Raw genomic sequence first — 19,455 nt, 5'->3', positions numbered from 1 at the left:
CCAAACTTCCCTTGACACTCCATGGTGCAGGTTGCAATTAAAATATATACTCAGGGCTCCTGCCATCCTCAGATTCCAGGCTCTACTTGGGTCACTATGACTGCAGAATGCTCTTTCCACTTCAGCATTGATGGTTGGCTTGGAGAGGGAGACAGTCACACCACAGTTGATTTATCATTCTGCGTGAGGCTCCAAAAATTTTTCAGACTCAGAGCCTACATGTGCCACTGACTTTTTTTTTTATCAGATAACTATTAGATTTTTTAAATGAATGCATTTACAAAGTCCTTATGTTCTTTGAAAATGTTTAATTACAAGCCAATGTATTGCATTCAGAATTATTAAATAAATACATACCCTGTTAAGTAGGCTGGATGGCCAGGCTAAAGGTTAGACACACATCTGCGGTCATCCATCATGCCTTAATGCCAGTTAACCATCACTTACAGGCTGCAGTTAACCAAGCTGGGCTCTCCCACCAGGTGATCTTGGTTACCACCTGTTACTTTGGCTGAATGAGAAGCCTAGCCATGGATTTTTATTTAGCAGAAATATTTGACTTTGGCAGACTGTTAAAAGAAGTAATATTTCAAAATAATGCAACAGAGCAATATTTATGAAACTATTTGCACAGCATAACTGAGAAGCTAGCTAGCTCTCCTCTCTCATTATAAATCACTCTCCAGCCAGGTCATAAGAGGAAGTTTGCCAAATATTTAAATCCTGAAGGATCTGCTACAGAAATTATTATATTAAAGAAATCAAAGTAATCAGAAGTTACTGGTATAGGAAAGTGCTGGCAGCACAAAAATCACATGCAGAAATGTGGAAAAGAACTGGAAGACTGAAACCCTAGACTTGGAGGGCAAAGCAGAAAACAAAGAAAGAGCGTGCAAACCCACACCAAACCAGCATGATGAGTCTTGCCTCCCCCTGAACCTTCCCCAACTGGAGCACACCCACTTTGAGTGCCTGGTCCTATGTTATTGTGACTTGGCAACATCACTAGATCAGGAAGGATGTTTTTAAGTTTTCTGAACACTTCCCGCTGGCTCTGTCCATTTGTAGTTACCATTCTGGAGTCAGGGCATGACAAGGATTGGAAATGACATACAGCAAACTCTGCATGTCCTGGAGCCAGCCTCGATGGCTCTGCCACTGTCACGTCAAACTCCATCATTCCCAGCCACTCAGTGCCTGTGCCCACGACACCTGTCAGAAACTTTCAAGTTTCTGCTCATTTCTTCATCTAGATTGCCTGCCCGGCCAGGACAAGGAAGAGATGACATTTGGGATGAGGGAGAAATGGGTAGTGCCTTCCTGTTTCTGCCTCCCCCAGCTGTCAGTTTGGGTTTTCTCTCAACATATCAAAGTTTAGGCCCAGTTGCCTTGTCATTTAGAAATGCAAGCAGTGGTAACCAGGTCTGAAAACAATGTGAGAGAGAGAAAACTTGGGCAGGTCTCTTTAGAGAATGATGCATTGTGAGGAAATCAAACAAACAGAAGAGGCATGGCATGAGTCTATCTCTGCCCTTTGGAAATGGGCTGCTTTGGAAGATAAGTGGATGCACTCAAGTCTTCTGCACACATGGATTCCTTTGCATTAGTTTTCTTGTTCCATTAAAGTGGAATAATTTGGTATATGAGTTATCCAAAGTAGCAGAGGTTTCCTTGGTGGGAGGTTTTAGTTTCTATTATTTCTCTTTTTCTTCTTTTTAATCACCCTTTCATTTTAATAAAGGATGAAGGGGAAAAGATGTGGCCTGAATTAAAGCCAGACCTTCACAGTTTTGCAAGCTTTGTATGGATGCATGTCTGTGATTCACTCTTCTCATTAACATAATTTGTAAATTAACATAATATGTAAATGAGGAAATGCTACTTCTGGTCCATCCACATTTTTCCCAGTGGCTTTAACAGATAGTACCAGAGTTTTTCCGCCAGCCTTTACTAGGACACAATGAGTGTTTTGTTTTTCCTTACTCTGTCTGAGCTATTACAACACTGCAAACATATGTCACAGAGTAAAACTGTGTCATTCTCCTCCTGCTTCATCTCCCATCAGCTTCCAAGGACCTCAGGCTCTTGTCACCAAAATATCACCCAAAACTTGTGTGCTGCTTTTTATTTTATTTTACTTTATTTCATTTGTGTCAGGGGATGTGTCTTCTGAACGGAGGGCTCTCAGGTGGGGCTCACAGGCCCGGCTTCTGGTGGGGCAGCACCATGTCAACCGTACCAGAGTCCTTGCCATTGCTGAGCTACCTTGTGAGGTCTGCGAATGCAGATGCAGTAGAATGTGCTGGCTTTGGGGTCATACATGGCGTTTGATCCCAGTTCTGCCCCAACCCTCCTCTAAGCGTTGGGCTGACAACCACCATATTTTGCTTCTGTTCCTGGGTATATGAAGGGAAGAGAGAACCATGATTTTCCTCAGTTATGAGACCTTCTGAAACCCAAATGCAATGATGGTCATAAAATTATTTTGAAAACAATAAAGGTTGTATCAGTACCAAAAAAGGGGGAGGGTTTGGATAATAGTACATCTACTAAATTCTACAAAGGGGGTTCTGCAAAAACCAAATGATCTGGCTTTTCCTCACCAACCACACACACAGAAGCAAATGGGCCCAAGAATATTGCTTGTATGAGGGTGGTGCCAACCAAATTCTGGAAAGCCAAGGAATGGAGACACATGGCTTAAGTAGGGGGATTGTAGATGTTCTGTATACTTTAATTGTTCTAGGTTGGAAGAAGTTGGAAGAGGAGTTTGCAAAAGTTTTCACATAACTTGCACAAAATAGAACTACATGTACCCAGAAATGGAAACATAAGAAGATGACCATAGAGGTAATAGTGAAAGTGGGGGAGTTGCCAAGGCTGTGGAACTTGGAGGAGCAAGGGGAGATAAATCCATAACTCTACAGGGCTCCAGAGGGGCAGGACAAAGGACCTGGTCAGCGGCAATATTTGTCTTCTCAGACCGGCATTTGCTTTTTTCAGCCTATGTCCTGGGAAGCACAGCTTAGAGTACCAGGGACCTCAGGGACAGGAAAGCAAACCCATGAAGCAGACTTTCCCCCCATGTCCAGGTGTCTAACATCAAGCAACACCAGCCCTTACAGAGTGTTCGATTCCAACGGGAGGGAATAGCATGCTGGGAAGATCGTGAACAGTTCTCAGGCTGACATCTGGGACATCAGAACCTTCAGACAAAACTTTCGAGGCCTCAGGCAAATGGGCATGGCTACAGGGCCTTGAGTGTGGACAGGTATGTCACCATGGAAGGAGGCGCTTGCACTCACACATTCTGCAGCTGACAAAAGTGACAGATTCGGTGCCTATTTGTGATCAAGGAGATCTGTGGGAACTGTTCCCTCCCACGCTCAGGAAATGAAGGTCTCTCTTTAGAAGTACACCTTTGGCCACTCCAAGGGAGGAGTGAATCTGATGTGAGAATTTGGGCTCTGGCCTTCACGTGTGCAGCTCTGCCCCTCCAGGATCTCTTTGTATGATGCCTGTATGAGTGCCCGAAGGACACGGATTTTACATTGTGTTCTGGTTGCCAGGTGGTAGATAAGTTCACAGGACAGAGCACCTCTACCATGAAACTGGCAAACAGACTGGACAATCTTGGCCAGTGCCACTCCACATACTTGAATTTAATTTTAATCAACAATAAAGTTTATATTTGGCTCTATATCTGACTTCTATGTCTATTTTTCATTGCTTTGATTCCTGGACAGAAGCGTAATTCAAAATCTTAATAGGAGACTCTTGCTGGTAAATCAAACGGGTCCTTTCTCTGGCAACTTCTGGGGAAGGTCAGAGAACATTGACATCATAAATAGAACTGTAGGAAGTGATTAAAAGTGAATCACAGCCAAACTCTCAGGGGCAATGCATGATTATAAACTATGCATTGACCTTGTAATAATTCTCCCCACAATCCTAGTAGGGACTGAACTATTTTAGAAATAACTTATGTTAGAGGTAGGAGCTTATGCTAACACCTAAACATAAAATTTAGTTAGTATAATTGTGAAGTTGTAAACTTAGTTCTTTAGAACAAACTTCACAAATATGCAACGAGAGAGTATAGCATAGCTGCACCTAAAGGGAAAATAGGCTAAATGTAAAGAAAGTTAGGGTTTTCCAGTAACCTCTAAGATTATTATTGTGAATGCCAATCAGACCTGCAAATACAGAGATTAGAGTTCCATCTTAGCTACCCTGGTGGAATCACTCCCAGAATTTTAAAGTCAAGTTGAATGTGACACTTTGAGTAGGACACAGGAAAAACAGGAGTAGGTCCATAAAAGACAGTGCAGGATGGTAAGAGGAAGGGACCATGGGGACTGAAGAATGGGGTTATAACTCCTGGAGAAAGGAGGCATGGGAGGAGCCATGATGGTCATCTTTAAATATTCAAGTGGTGCTCACATGGAAGGGGTAGCTCATGTGGCCATAAGAGGACCAAATGGTGAATATAAGGCAGAGTTTCCTAACAATTAGATCTAATTGGAATAAAATGCCCCCTACATAGTGAGTTCTTAGTTATCAGAGTATAGTAAACAGAATTTACATATTAGGTAAGAATTGAATGGGGTTAGGTATTATATAGTTATCCAGGTCTGATATGCTGTGATTCTAGTAATTACTCATGTTACACTTACCTAGCACAGCCTTGAAATGTTATAACTCTCTAATTCTAAATGTGGATTCTCTTCTCTTGCCTTACTACTAGTTCACTCAAGGGGGCTAACTCCCTGTCTTTCACCTAAGCATAAATATTTACTGAATAAGTGAATACTAGACACTCAAATATTTTTTTTATTATGGTGATGGGAAGCTCAATAGTATTGACTAGTGAACTAATAAACAAAGAAGAATATTCAGCATCAGCAGAGGGTTTTTTTCATACTATTTATTAACATAAGAAATTCTTCCTAATTTGGTAAATTTTTTCTTTAACATTCTTTACATAAAATTTGAACACAATGTGATAAACAGCCTTGAAGCATCTCCCTGCTTGAAAAGAAGAAATACAGTTTACATTTTGCAAAGGGTGCTCACATCCATTATTTCTTTATAATCCTCAAAATAACACCACGAGATTGACATTTTCCAAATGAGGAAACAAGGCCTAGAGATAGAAAGGTACTTTCTCAAGGACACAAAGTCAGTAAGTAGCAGAGCCTGAACCAAGGACAAGGTCCATTAATTCTGAACTGCATGCTCTTTCCACTATGCCAAATGCCTCCAACAAAGGTCCTAAGTGAAAAGAAGAAAGGTTGTGTGCTTCCACCTGATTAAGTTGGTCAGACCCACCTACCCCTCACTTTTCCCATGAGCCTCTCTCTTCCCAGTGCCCTGCATTCTGTAAAGCCAATTGTTCTCAGGGGATATGGCTCTGGTTTGCCTGGATGCTGAGCTGATGGTGATACTATGTGAATATGACCACAACATAACTTGTCTTTGTAATATCCATTCCTTGCAGGCTTGTGAAACTACTTGCTTGAAGCCTGAGTCTGTTTGGCAGGGAGACAGGGACAAGGCAGCTGTAAGTTGGAGTAGTTACCCTAGGCTAGTCCACAGGAATGCACCTCACTTAAAGGAGTGCTGGAAGTGGTTTAATACCAGGACTGCTGGCAGCTCTCACCTTGTGACCTGGGATTGCAAGGTGATCTGTGAAGAGAGGCTTTGAAATATCATCAGACATGCTCTGAGGGTATGCTTACTGCTGCTTAAGTGCTTTGGAAAAGGGACACCTATTAAATATGTTCAACATTTTCCTTTCCTCTTTAATCACATCTTCTGTCACTGTTTTCTTTCTTCTTGAGAAAGCAGCCCCAAAATAACAAGTTCTCATAATAATTACATGAAATTTCCTCACACAAATTCATTTAATAAACATGAGCACTTATAATGTGCCTGATGCTGAGCTAAGGAAAAATATAGAACTGAAAATTGATGTTTATGCAATCAATGAGTTACAGTCTAGTGGGAAAGAGAGCAATTAGATGAACAGGTTAAATAGAAGGTTACTAGTACTACTACTGAGGTATTTGCAAGATGCTATAATTGGTATTACTAAAGAAATTATCAGAAGCAGTGGAATATAAATGATAATCTATAAATAAATAAAAAAACTTTCCAAAACAGAATAAGAATGGGCCTACAAAAGCCTCACCACATATTAGGTCAATTCATGAAAAGAGACATTTAATTTATTTTAAAATCTTATTTTTTGTTAACTTTCTTAGTTTGAATAAAAATTTATAGACAAATAGTGATCGTTTCTGGAATAAACTTCCCCTCTTAAGGGTCTTACTTATATAAACACTTTGGGGGGATGGGTGCCATATACAGATTTATTAAGAGCTTTGGGCCTGGGGCAAATTTGTACAGTTTCCTTCCTGCTACTGCCATCAAATGTCCATTGTGACTATATAGTTCACTATAGAACAATGTAATGCCATATTTACACTTCATATTTTCCCTGGAGTATCTAGTTGCCTTTATTTTATTCTTAAAGGGTTTTTTTTAATTCGTTAGGCACAGATATCCTTCTGGTCTTTCCTGGAATAATTCTCTTGATTTATATTCATTGTTTCTTTGTAGTCCCTTTCATAAAATGTCCATTACAGATAATATCCCAGACTATAATTACATGGGCAACTGAACGCAAAAATAAAGTTCAATTTGTCATTAATTGACATATATCCTCAAGTAGCTTTCTGTGACAGTTTCGATTAGTTGTAGCTGCATAGAAAAATAACAACAAATGTAACTTAAGCAATATAAAATTTTATTTCTCTATTACAAGGAGAAATTTGGCAGTACAAAGTGGGTATGGTGGGCTCATATTGTCATTAAAATATAGTTTCCATCTTTCTTTTTTATTATCCTCCATCTATGGCTTTCATTCTCAAGGATTCTAAGAAAGCCAAAATGAATGTTAGAGCTTCAGCTCACAAATTAGAAGAAACCATGCTCACAAATTAGAAGAAATAATAAGGAAACAATCTCTCTCTTTTATGGATATCTCTTTGAAATCCCTTCACAACAAATCTACTATAAATCATTGGATGGAACTTGGTTATCTAGGCATCCATAGCTGTAAGGGAGGCTGAGGAATGTAATTTTCTTTAGTTGGAATGTGTCTAGGTAAAAACTGTTTCCCATTGCTGACCTAGGAAAAAACAAAAGAATTGGTTATTGTAGGTAACAGATTTCTATCTTTCATCTTAAAATATCTTTACTTTGATTTCACATTTGTTTCATATTTTGGCACCGTATAAAATTCCAAGTTGAAAATAATTTTCATCATAACTTCAAAAGTGCTTTTGTACAGAACCTAACATTCACTTTAATGATAGTAGGTTAGTCCTACAGAGGTGTCACAGTTATTTGATTGATTTATTTATTTAGCCTCTGCAAGCATTTAGTTCTTTATCCTTAATATTCTCAAACCAACAATAATTTTTCCATTTATTTTCATTTATCATATCCTTTACTTCTTCAAAGTTATGTTCCATTATTTCTTTGATTTTTTTTCATTTACTTCTTATATCTTTTTCTTCTCTAGCTTCTATTCTTTGACTGTTAGGGCTCTTAGATAAGTCTTGGGTCACTTACCTTTTCTGTCATATTTTTGTCTCTACTTATTTCCATTATATTTTATAGAGAAAAGTATCCTGTAATTTTTTTCTTTAAATCCTTCAACCCAAGTTTCCTACTTAAGTTTTGTTTGTTTTGGCAGATTATTTTAGTCATCAACATCTCATTCTTGTTGTCTGAATCTTCCTTTTTCATAGCATCTTATTATGTGAATGGAGTATCAGCTTACATGTCTCTAAGTACATGAATATCAATAAAGGTCTTTTTGTGTTTTTTATTATTTAATACCTCCAATTCCTTTGAAAACTACTATATTTATGTTATAATCAATCTCATGTCATATTTTATTCTTCAAATATTTAGTTATTCTTGGTTTTCCATTTATATAAACATGTTAGATATTTGTAAACATGTTAGAATTTCAGTTAATATAGCTCATGAAAGGAACACTCACCACAAACACAAATATACACAAACATACACTTGAGCTTGAAAGCAGGACAGGAAAGCCTGTAGTTTTCAAAAAAGAAAGAAAGAAAAGAAAAGAAAGAAAGAAAGAAAGAAAGAAAGAAAGAAAGAAAGAAAGAAAGAAAGAAAGAAAGAAAAGAAAGAAAGAAAAGAAACTCAAACCCATAGCTAAGTTTGGAATTAAAAGGAAAGTAGCCCCCAGGGTCATCAAAATTGATTATAAGATAAATGTCTATGGAAGAAGGTTTTAGAAACAAGGCCCTTAAGCACAATGATCTGACCCTGAGCTCCTGAATAAGTCTCTGACCCTGGAGGGATATGACATGGGATCCAACTAACTGCTCTGAACAATATGTGATAAAAGATTCATCAGCACACAATTGGAAACCCAAGTCTAAGCAGTGGGAAATATGGAGTTAGAATTCGTACTCTACACCTAGGAAAGAAATTATAAGCAGAAAATAAGCATAGTATCTGCTATGGAACTGGTGATATCTAAAGGGTCTTAGTAAAGACAAATTAAAACATGCCCAATTGAATTATTCTATAGAGTAGTATATCAAGTGCTGTCTTGGAAAAAAATGTCAATAAAAAGAAGGAAAAGGAGGATGAGGAGGGGAATTATAAAGAAAAAATTTATAATGAGATTCAGCAGGTACAACAAAAAGAAAAATTAAACCCCATAACTGTATAGGTAATGAACCAAGTTGAAAAAAATTTTAAAAGGCAAATCTGTAAGAAATAAATTTCTAAAATTAAGAACCATAGCTAAATTTTTCTATTGTTGATTCAAACTATAAACCCACGGATTTGAGGAGCACAACAAACTCCAAACAGAATAAACAAAAAGAACCACAGTATAGCACATCAAATGAAATTGCTAAAAAACAATGATAAAGAGAAAATCTTAAAAGTTGCCAAAAAAGAAAGACATATTAAACACAGAGTAATGAGATTAGAATGGTCACAGATCAAAAGTGATACAAGACAGTGTATAGTGAAATGACATATTTAATGTGCTAAAAGGAAAAAGTATCAACCTACGACTCTATATCCAGTAAAGATACTCTTCAGAAATGAAGGTAAAATAAGGCCATTTGTAAAAAAGTTAATGATGAAAGAATTTATTGCAAACAATCCCTCACTACCAGAAATGTTAAAGGAAGTTTTTCATACTAAAGAATAACGTTTCCAGAAATACCCTCAAATTTACATCAGGAAACAAAGGACAAAGAATAAAATGGTAAATATGGGAATTAGAAAAATATGTGTATAAAGCTTTTTCTTTATTCTTACAATTTCTTTAAAAGATAACTTTAAATAAAAATGTACTATGCATTCTATAAATATGTAGAAATGAGATATATCCATAATAGCACAAAGGTTAATGAGGGGAATGGAAGCATCCTATGTTAAGGTAAGATATTGCATTGGAAGTAAATATTAATTAAAGGCATACATTAATTCAAAATTATTATTATTTTGTAATTATAAAATTGTAATAAGTTCAAAATTATTATTTAAACCCTACAACAAGCATACATAGCAAAAAAGTGAGTTGAAATACTAAAGCTACTAAATTAATCATTAAGAAGGCAGAAAGAGACAACATAGAAATGGAGAAAAATAGTACAAATAGAAATCAAGTAGCCAGATGATAGAATGAAAACCAAATATAATGATAATTTTATTGTATGTATATTGTCTAAACATTCTGATAGAAGACAGAGCTTGTTCAACATTTAAAAAAAATTTTATTGTTGTTCAATTATAGTTGTCTCCATTTTTCCTTCATTACTCTCCTGTGCCCTAACCACCTCCCACGTTCAAAATCCTTCCCCCGTTGTCTTTGTCCATGAGTCCTCTATAACATTCTTAAAAGCAAGAAGCAGCTATATGCATAAATTAAAAAAAATAAATTTAAATGCAAACACATGGGTTAAAAGTAAAAGGATGAAAAGAGATAAATCATACAAACACTGAAATAGCTGTATTAATAACAAAGTAGGTTTCAGGATGAGGAATATTATCTGAAATATGCCAGGACACTTAAAAATTGAAAATGACAAATGCATCAAGAGTATATAATAATTCTTAATGTGTGAACAGCATCTAATAAGAGAGCCTTTATGATATACATAACTTACAGACTAAGAGGAAATATAAAAATTCACAATTATTGTTGGAGATTTTAACATTCATCTCCAGTTATTGATGAAAATGTATATATAGAATTTGTAAAGGCACAAAAGACTTCAAGAAAAATATAAAGTAACTTGTGTTAGCTGACATTTATAGAACAATGTACCAAAAATAGCAATAAACACACTCTTTTCAAGTGCATATAAAATGCCCACCAAGTTAGCCTATAAGCTAAGCTGAAATGTTTAATAGATCAAAGTGATACAAAATACATTTTCTTATACATACACACAAATTTAATAGGAAATAAATACCAAAAACTAATCTGGAAAATACCTAAATATTTTGAAACTAAACATGTCTTTAGAAATCTGTAAGTTAAAGAAGACATCACAAAAGGACATTATTGAATATTTTTAAAAGGATGGGGACACAGTGAAGACAGCCCTCAGATGGAAGTTTATAGTAATACAAGCCTTCCTAGGAAAAGATAGAAACATTTCAAATAAACAACCTAACCCTACATCTACAAGAACCAGAGGAACAACAACAAACAAAGCCCAGAGTGAATAGTAGAAGGGAAATAGTCAAGATTAGAACAGAATTAAATGACATCAAGACTAAAAGAACAATTCAAAGGATCAATAAATCCAGGAGATGGTTCTTTGAAAAGGTAAATGAAATCAAGAAGCCTTTAAGCAGACTCATCAAGAATAAAAGAGAGAGGACCCAAATAAACACAATCAGAAATGAAAGAGGAGAAATTACAACTAATACCACAGAAATACAAAGGTATTTGTATTTCAGAAATACAAAGAAAAACAAATACACTAAGAAATTACTATGAACAACTATACACCAAGAAATTAGAAAACTTTGGTGAAATCAACAAGTTTCTAGAAACATATAACCTTCAAAAACTGAATTAAGAAGAAGTAGGAAGCCTAAACAGACTGATAACAACTAGTGAAATTGAAGCAATCATCAAAAAACTCCCAGCATACAAAAGCCCTGGACTGGATGGTTTCACAGGAGAACTTTAGAAATCATTTAAGAAAGAGCAAACCTCTACCCTCCTCAAATTATTCCAAAAAATCCAAGAAGAGGGAAGACTCCCAAACGGTTTTTATGAGGCCAGCATCATCCTACTCCCCAAACCAGACAAAGACACAAGAAAGAAAGAAAACTACAGGCCAATATCGCTAATGAACCTAGACACTAAGATCCTTAACAAAATATTGGCAAACAACATCCAGCAATATACAAAAAGATCATACATCATGATCAAGTGGGATTCATCCCAGGGATGCAAGGATGATACAATATTCACAAATCAATAAATGTAATATATCACATAAAAAAAACAAAAGACAAAAATCACATGATCATATCAATAGATGTGGTAAAAGCACTTGATAAGGTACAGCACCCATTTATGATAAAAATACTCAGCAAAGTGAGAGCAAAGGGAGCATACCTCAACATAATGAAGGCTATCTACAAGACACCTACAGCCAACATCCTACTCAACAGGCAAACACTAAAAGCTTTCCCACTAAGATCAGGAAAGAGACAAGGGTGTCGGCTTTCACCACTTCTATTCAAGATAGATTTGGAAGTCCTAGCCACAGCGATCAGACAAGAAAAAGAAATAAAAGGCATCCAAATTGGAAGAAGTAAAACTGTCACTGTTTACAGATGACATGATAGTGTACATAGAAAACCCTATAGACTCCACTAAAAACTACTCAACCTAATAAGTGAATTTAGCCAAACAGCAGGATACAAAGTCAATATTCAGAAATGGAAGGCATTTTTGTACACCAATAATGAAATATCAGAAACAGAAATCAGGAAAAAAAATCCCGCTTGATACAGCAACAAGAAAAATAAAGTACCTAGGAATAAACCTAACCAAGGAGGTAAAAGACCTGAACTCAGAAAACTACACAACACTGAAGAAAGAAATTAAGGAAGACACAAACAAATGGAAACATATACCATATTCATAATTTAGAAGAATTAACATCATTAAAATGTCCATACTATAAAGCAACTTATAGATTCAACACAATCCCTATTAAAATAGCAATAACATATTTCACAAATATAGAACAAACATTTCAAAAATTTATATGGAACCATAAATGACCTTGAATAAATAGCTGCAGCAATTTTGAGAAAGAAGAACAAAGTAGGGGGGATCATAGTACCATATTAAACTATATTATAAGGCCACTGTAATCAAAACAGTCTGGTACTGGCATAAGAACAGACACATAGATCAATAGAACAGAATACAGAACCCAGAAATAAACCTGTGTCTCTATGGTCAATTAATATTCGACAAAAGGGGAAGAAGCATAAAATGGAGTAAAAATAGCCTCTTCAACAAGTGGCATTGGGAGATCTGGACAGCTACATGAAAAAAAAAATGAAACTCAACAACCAATTTACACCATACACAAAAGTACATTCAAGGTGGTAAAAGATTTAAATATAAGTCATGACACCATAAAAATCCTAGAGGAAAAGATAGGGAGGAAATCTCAGACATTCCATGAAGCAATATTTTCACAGATATGTCCCCTAGACAAGGGATATAAAGGAAAGAATAAACACATGGGACTACATCAAATTAAAATGCTTTTGCACAACCAAAGAAAACATCAGCGAAATGAAAAGGGAATCAACCATGTGGGAAAATATATTTGCCAGTGATACCTTGGACAAGGGTTTGATCTCCAAAATATATAAAGAACTCACATGACTCCACACCAGGAAGAAAAACAATCCAATTAAAAAAATGGGCCAAGGACCTATCTGAACAGACACTTCTGCAAGGACATACAGAGGGTCCAGAGACATAAGAAAGGATGCTCAGCATCACTAGCCATCAGAGAGATGCAAATTAAAACCAGAATGAGATACCACTTCACATCAGTCCTAATGGCCATCATAACAAAATGAACAAACAAGTGCTGGTAAGGTTGTGGAGAAAGGGAACTCTAGTACACTGTTGGTGGTATGCAGAATAGTGCAGCCCCTGTGGAAAACAGCATGGAATTTCCTCAAAAACTAACAATTCCACTGCTGGGGTTATACCCTTATATGTATGTATGTATGTATACACACACGCACACACCAGTTCTCAGTTCTTAAGTAGGGATAAATAATGCTTTATAATTAGGGGGAAAGGTAAATGTGGGGGTTCATTCTTTTGTGATAAACAGAAGGTCATAGTGTTTCCCAGTGTCTGCTAAACTGTAGAATAGAATAACATTCATGAGAAGAACTAAAAAATACAATGGGAATTTCTTTAAAAGTTAAATGGGAAAGTGCAAAGATAAGAGAAACCATCACAGATAAAACCTAACCTTCAGTAATGAAACTAGCTACAAGCCACAGATTGGTGCTTTTAGCTGTACATTAAACTAGTAGTGTTGATGGTCGACAGGACTAAGGATTTTAAATACACATCAAATAAGGATGTTCAAATCTCCCCACCCACAATCTTCCCCAAGGAGTGTGACCAGGCAGGGTTGGGATTACAGTGGTCTGAAATGGGATTCTTCACCCAAGGCAACTGGAGACATCAAAGGACGGAGGAGAGTAAGGGTCTGGGCTGAAGTGTCAAGGCCCAAAGTAGAGGAGTCAAGCTACGAAGAATGTCTGGAAAAATTACTAAACTAAATGAGAATGAATGGCCACAATTAAAAGTGGCACTAAAGTCACGCAGCAAGGAATATAGGGTCAGAGGGATAAGAAGAGATGAAACACAATGGAAGCAAGGAGGAAGGGGAGTGGTTCTGAGTAATTAGCTAGAAATCATGCTACTCTAGCTTACATGTAGGAACTAAGCACGGGGCACAGGACATCAATGTGGGCTTGGCTTCGATGCTTTAAGGATAGAACAGAACAGGTGAAGAATATAATGTCATGCTGAGCAATACTGGAGTCTCAGCAAAAGGAAAAAATGTTATTTAACATTCAACATCTTATAATTTTTTGTATTAATATTTTTTGCTTTTTGAATTTACTTTAATAGTTTATTTTTCATTATATTTTTCTGTTACCATTTACCCCTCTTATACCCTTTTCCACCTCCTCCCATTCCCGTTGCCCAGGCAATCACCACACTGTTGTCCATGTATATGAGTGCTTTTTCATTTTTGTTCCATCTCTCTACCCCTCAACACCCTTTCCCAAGAGCTGTCAGCCTGCTCTCTCTGAGTCTATCTCTACTTTGCTTGTTAGTTCAGTTTGTTCATTAGATTTCGCATATGAGTGAAATCATATGGTATTTGTCTTTTTCTGAATCTTTAAGATACTGCATTAAAATATCACTTATTTTGATTACTTAGAGTTTTTGTGCCCATTTACAACTGTACCTGAGATGAGGGCCTCACTTACCTCCCTCTAGACTAGCCCTGGTGAATAAACAGAAACCAGAAGAGATGTTTAATTTATACCTTCTAACTATAATGAATTCATAAAGTAAGAGAAAAAAGACATGAATGATTATTTCCCAATGAAAACATGACACATGAGAAATACCATGTGTGGTATCTAAACAACACTACGGCAGCTTACGACTGAGTATATGAGACTTAGCTGCAAAATGGTGACTAATTTTAGAGTCCCCAGTCCAGGAATAATGCAAATATTGTGGTTTGGTCTGTTTCAAAGCAATCATCTTGAGAGACTATCCTGATCCCAAGAACGAAACTGATCACCTAAAATATTGTCAAAACTCTGTTTTAGAAAATGCCTTCAGAGTTTGTTGTTTACCATATAATTATTTATACTAGGATAGCACTGTATTTTGCAAAGCACTTTTATATACATGATATCTCACGAAATCATTAAATTCCAAGTTTGGAGAGACATTGGCGATCCCAGTCCATCTTCAGAGGTCTCAGCCTCAGCTGCCTTTGGACAGTTTCCATTTCCTCCCTTACTGGACACAAAAACTGAAGACCAGAGAGATGAACAAAGGGAGGAGCAGAGCAGAGAGAGAACCCGGGTCTTTTGGTTGTGGTACATCATTCACAACCATCCATTTAGATGGAGCTTTTCCAAAATTTCAATATAACTAACAACTGCTACAGTGGAAAGTGGAAATCAAGAAGTGGGATATCCAGGCTATATATTCTTTTATTACACTATACTAAGTGCCCATATAAAGTCTTCAAAAATCTAAAATCAAAGAAAATATTGGTAATGTGAATGTAGCTTAGATTTATTTTCCAGTGTGCTTTTTAAAAAATGTATTTCAGAGAATGAATTGGGCCATGGAGCTGTGAAATGCCATTTTTTTTATTTTGTATACACTAAGCTTTATTATATGAATAATTTGTGAAGAGTTTTAAAGTTTGTTCCAAAAGAGAATTTTTGAAAACATTTTTAATGATTTTGTTTATTTTTAGAGCAAGGGGAAGGGAGGGAGAAAGAGAGGGAGAGGAACATCCATAGGTTGCTTCTCACATACTCCCCACTGGGGACCTGGCCCTTAAGCCAGGCATATACCTGACTGGGAATTGAATCGGTGACCTTTTGGTTTGCAAGATGATTCCCAACCCCCAGAGTCACATCAGTCAGGGCTCAAAAATGTTTTGACAAATATCTCTATCATCAGAAAAGTGTGGACTTTACAAAATAATCGGATGCCTTTCGCAGAGAAATTGCAGGGAGAAGAGCATGGACTCTGGACCCAGACAACCTGAGTTAGAATCCCGGAGTCCATACCCCTTGACTGAATGGGTCCCAATCTGCTGTACTGAGCCTTTCAGGATTTAGTTTCCTTGTTTTCACAACAGGGATAAGAGCACCTATCTGATGGTGTCGTTGGACGATTAAATTAGTTAATACTTGTAAAGAGTTTTTATAGAATCTGTGCAAGTGGTAATTATCATTACTTAACTAGATTCATTAATTCTATGCCCCCTTCTTCACAGGGAAAAAGCTCTCGTTGTTTCACACTCACCAGTCAGAACTTTGAGAAGGTCTGGATGCTAAATTACAAGGTTAAAGTAAGTTAGTTCTACCAGTGCTGGATAAAATAACTTAATAATGTCTGAGAAGCATGAGTTTTACAAATAATGTTACTGTGCTTTAGAGTTTCTCTCTAAATCTTGCTTTAATTGTATATAACTTACAGCTATTATGATATAAACATTATAATAAAGATTAGACTTCTGTTTGGAAAGTTTTAACTGAATGAAAGAGAAGTGCTTCTACTTCCACACATTCAATCTCTGACATAGAATGCCTGGGAGTGTCCACAACTAAACCACACAGCCTGCTGGCTGCAGGAGATGTCACTGCAGAAGAAGGCCCTAGAAAACTGACACAGCATCTGCACTCCATTCAAGGTCAAGTTGCATATCATCTTGTCATTCTGCTTCTTGACATTCATTTTCCTTTCCCATTTCAATCTTAACCCAATCTTAGCCTCATGCTTCCACACTGTACATTGTTCTAAAAATGAATGAGGTACTTTGTTTGCTTGATCCAGGTTATAAAATAAAGGGGGTGGAAACTTTTCAAATGGAAATTCCTTTGATGAAGAGTCTCATCCTGTTTAATGTGCAACAGCAGCAGCCAGTGAACATAGCCTAATCGACCTCTATGAATTGGAACCATTCTTTCATTCATTCATAAAATATTTATGGAGGTACCCTTTAGCCTCAGAATACAAGTCTTTCCCTTTGGACAGTAAATGACAAAACAAATAAATATGTAATATGTCAAGTGGTGATGAGTACAACAGAGGAAAACAAAGCAAGGTAAGTGGACTGTAATGGGTGACGGTGCTAAGGGACTACTTTAGATAGTGTGGGTTGAGAAGGCTTCTCTAATGAAGTGACATTTGAGCAAAGACTAAATGGGAAGTATAGTGTGCTTGCTCATTGTAGACCAATGTGGCTGGAGCAGAGACAGTGAGGGGAGAATAATAGGACATAATATTTGCATTAATTTTTGCTTTACTCTCACAGCTATTGGCATACTGATTCCTCTAGAGAAGATTACATAGGGCCATGTAGGATCCTGAAAGGACTCTGGTTTTTACTCCAAGTGAGGTGGGAAATGGTTAGGGGACCCATGGGATATGATTTAACATTGTTAAAGGATGGCGCTGGCTTTCTTGTTAAGAACAGGGTTATAGGAAGGCAAGCATAGAATCAGGAGACCAAAAAGGATATACCTAGTCAGAATTAATCCAGGTAAAAAATGATGGCAGCTTGGATCAAGATGTTAACTGTATGTAAGATTAGATCATTGTTACATTCAGAATTAGCTTTTTACTGTCATTTCTGTGCCTTAATCCATATAGTTCTTTGGTACAATTTCTAACTTAGTGCCTATGATAGCATATAATAATTACTTGTGTATATATTAGTCTTTTTCAGATAGAAGTTGTGCAAAAGTAGAGCATCCTCTTATTCCCCTTGTATTTCTAATTTCCAGCACACTGATGGTACCCACAAAATATTTTGTGGAATTAGTGCATGGGTGGACATCCTTATAGACATGGGTTAACATAGGTCTTAAAAAAGGTTTCAAAACCAGAGAGGACAACCTGGACTATGGGATTATTGGAAAATATTTCTAGAGAAATCAGTGACCCAATAATGGTAAGAATGAATCAAAAGTAAATGCACATGTTAGGGTTCTTAAATATTTAGAGCCACTTTGTAGTCACAAGTGTCCTCGTGTATACTTCAGCTAGTTTCTTAATCACTACAGCTGAATAAAATGCCAATAGTGGTGGCAGATAAATGTTGATATCACAAAAGAATTTTAGGAAAATAACTTATACGTTTATAATATGTATATGTGCTGTGTACATGTGTGCATGAATAAAACAGTATAAGAAGGCTATAATAATAATACCCTCTAAAGTGGCCCATAGACCAAACTAACCAACAAAAGCATTGCAAAATCCATTTTACTATATGACAACCTAATATTGTATATCTATGTCATATGTGTAAATATTCTAACTGTAAACCTATTGGCCTTGCCTAATAAATTGGAATTGACATTTTAATTTTATTTTTTCAGTTAAATGTAATTTACTAAGCAGTAGTTAAACCTAATTTTGTAAAGATATGCACACTGACTCTTTTCTGGTGATAGTAACATCCATCATCATCATATATTATTAGAACATCAAGGAATATATTGACCATTAAGTCCACACCTTTTATACTATAAGGTTATCCTTTGGAAATGGGTCATCTGAGTGAACATACCAAAGAAAGCTTTAAAAAGGAGAGGAGCTCATACCCTTTGTGACAGCATGGATGGAACTGGAGAGCATTATGCTAAGTGAAATAAGCAAGGCAATGAGGGACAAATACCATATGATCTCACCTTTAACTGGAACATAATCAACAAAAGAAAAAAGCAAACAAAATATAACCAGAGACATTGAAGTTAAGAACAATCTAACAATAGCCAGAGGGGAGTGGGGAGGGGAGAGGGGAGGAGAGGGCTTTTCAGGAACTACTATAAAGGACACATGGACAAAACCAAGGGGGAGGGTGGAGGTAGGGGAAGGAGGTGAACTTGGCTGGGGTGGGATGGAGGGGTGGGGAGAAAATGCAGACAACTGTAATTGAACAACAGTAAAAAATAAATAATAAATAAATAAAAATTTTTAAAGGAGAGGGGATTAAAAATGTCGCACTCGGAGGCATCCCTACATTCCCTGTGTTTGTAGCAAAGGCAAGTGGCTACAGAATGATGATGTATATGTTATAGCTGACAATAGAGACATTTTTTGGAAGACAGTATTTGTCTACTGTAAATGAGGAACTATGAATGTTGAGAATGAATGTAAGGACATGGGAAAATATACTCAATAAATGAAACTTGGTTTTATATATTAACTCTCTGAGATAGCTCATCCTTCTTTGGGTATCAGAGATATGTCTTGAAACAAAATTACTCTGTTGTACTTTGAACAATGACCTTGTTGTATTCAAATTAGATTTCAGAGGTCTACAAAGGGGAAAAGCAAGAACATCAGGACACTGTTGCACCAGAACTAGAGTAAGTCAATCAATGAGTATGAAAGGCAGTGACAAAAACTGTTAATTAATTAGGTGTGAAACATACACATTTTTCTATGTAACATGCTAATAGGTGTACAAGCTGACTTATTATGGAGTACTTAGAAAAGTTAGAAAATTATTTACAACATCAGTAATAGGG

The 19,455-nt window shown here is 36.4% G+C and overlaps 1 protein-coding gene across 1 annotated transcript in view; it reads right to left on the bottom strand.

Annotated features, from left to right (window-relative positions):
* Positions 1–6,790: 6,790 nt before the first annotated feature.
* The window catches only part of LRMDA (leucine rich melanocyte differentiation associated), a 736,140-nt gene continuing 723,475 nt past the window's right edge, over positions 6,791–19,455 (bottom strand). The window contains exon 7 of the mRNA XM_053922690.2: positions 6,791–7,195. The gene's annotated coding sequence lies outside the window, so the exon portion shown is untranslated. The remainder of the gene's footprint in view (positions 7,196–19,455) is intronic.

This window comes from Desmodus rotundus, chromosome 4 (genome assembly GCF_022682495.2).
Source record: "Desmodus rotundus isolate HL8 chromosome 4, HLdesRot8A.1, whole genome shotgun sequence".
Taxonomy (NCBI): Eukaryota; Metazoa; Chordata; class Mammalia; order Chiroptera; family Phyllostomidae; genus Desmodus; species Desmodus rotundus.
The sequence above is the reverse complement of the archived record's forward strand: the minus strand, read 5'-3'. Positions and strand labels throughout refer to the sequence as shown.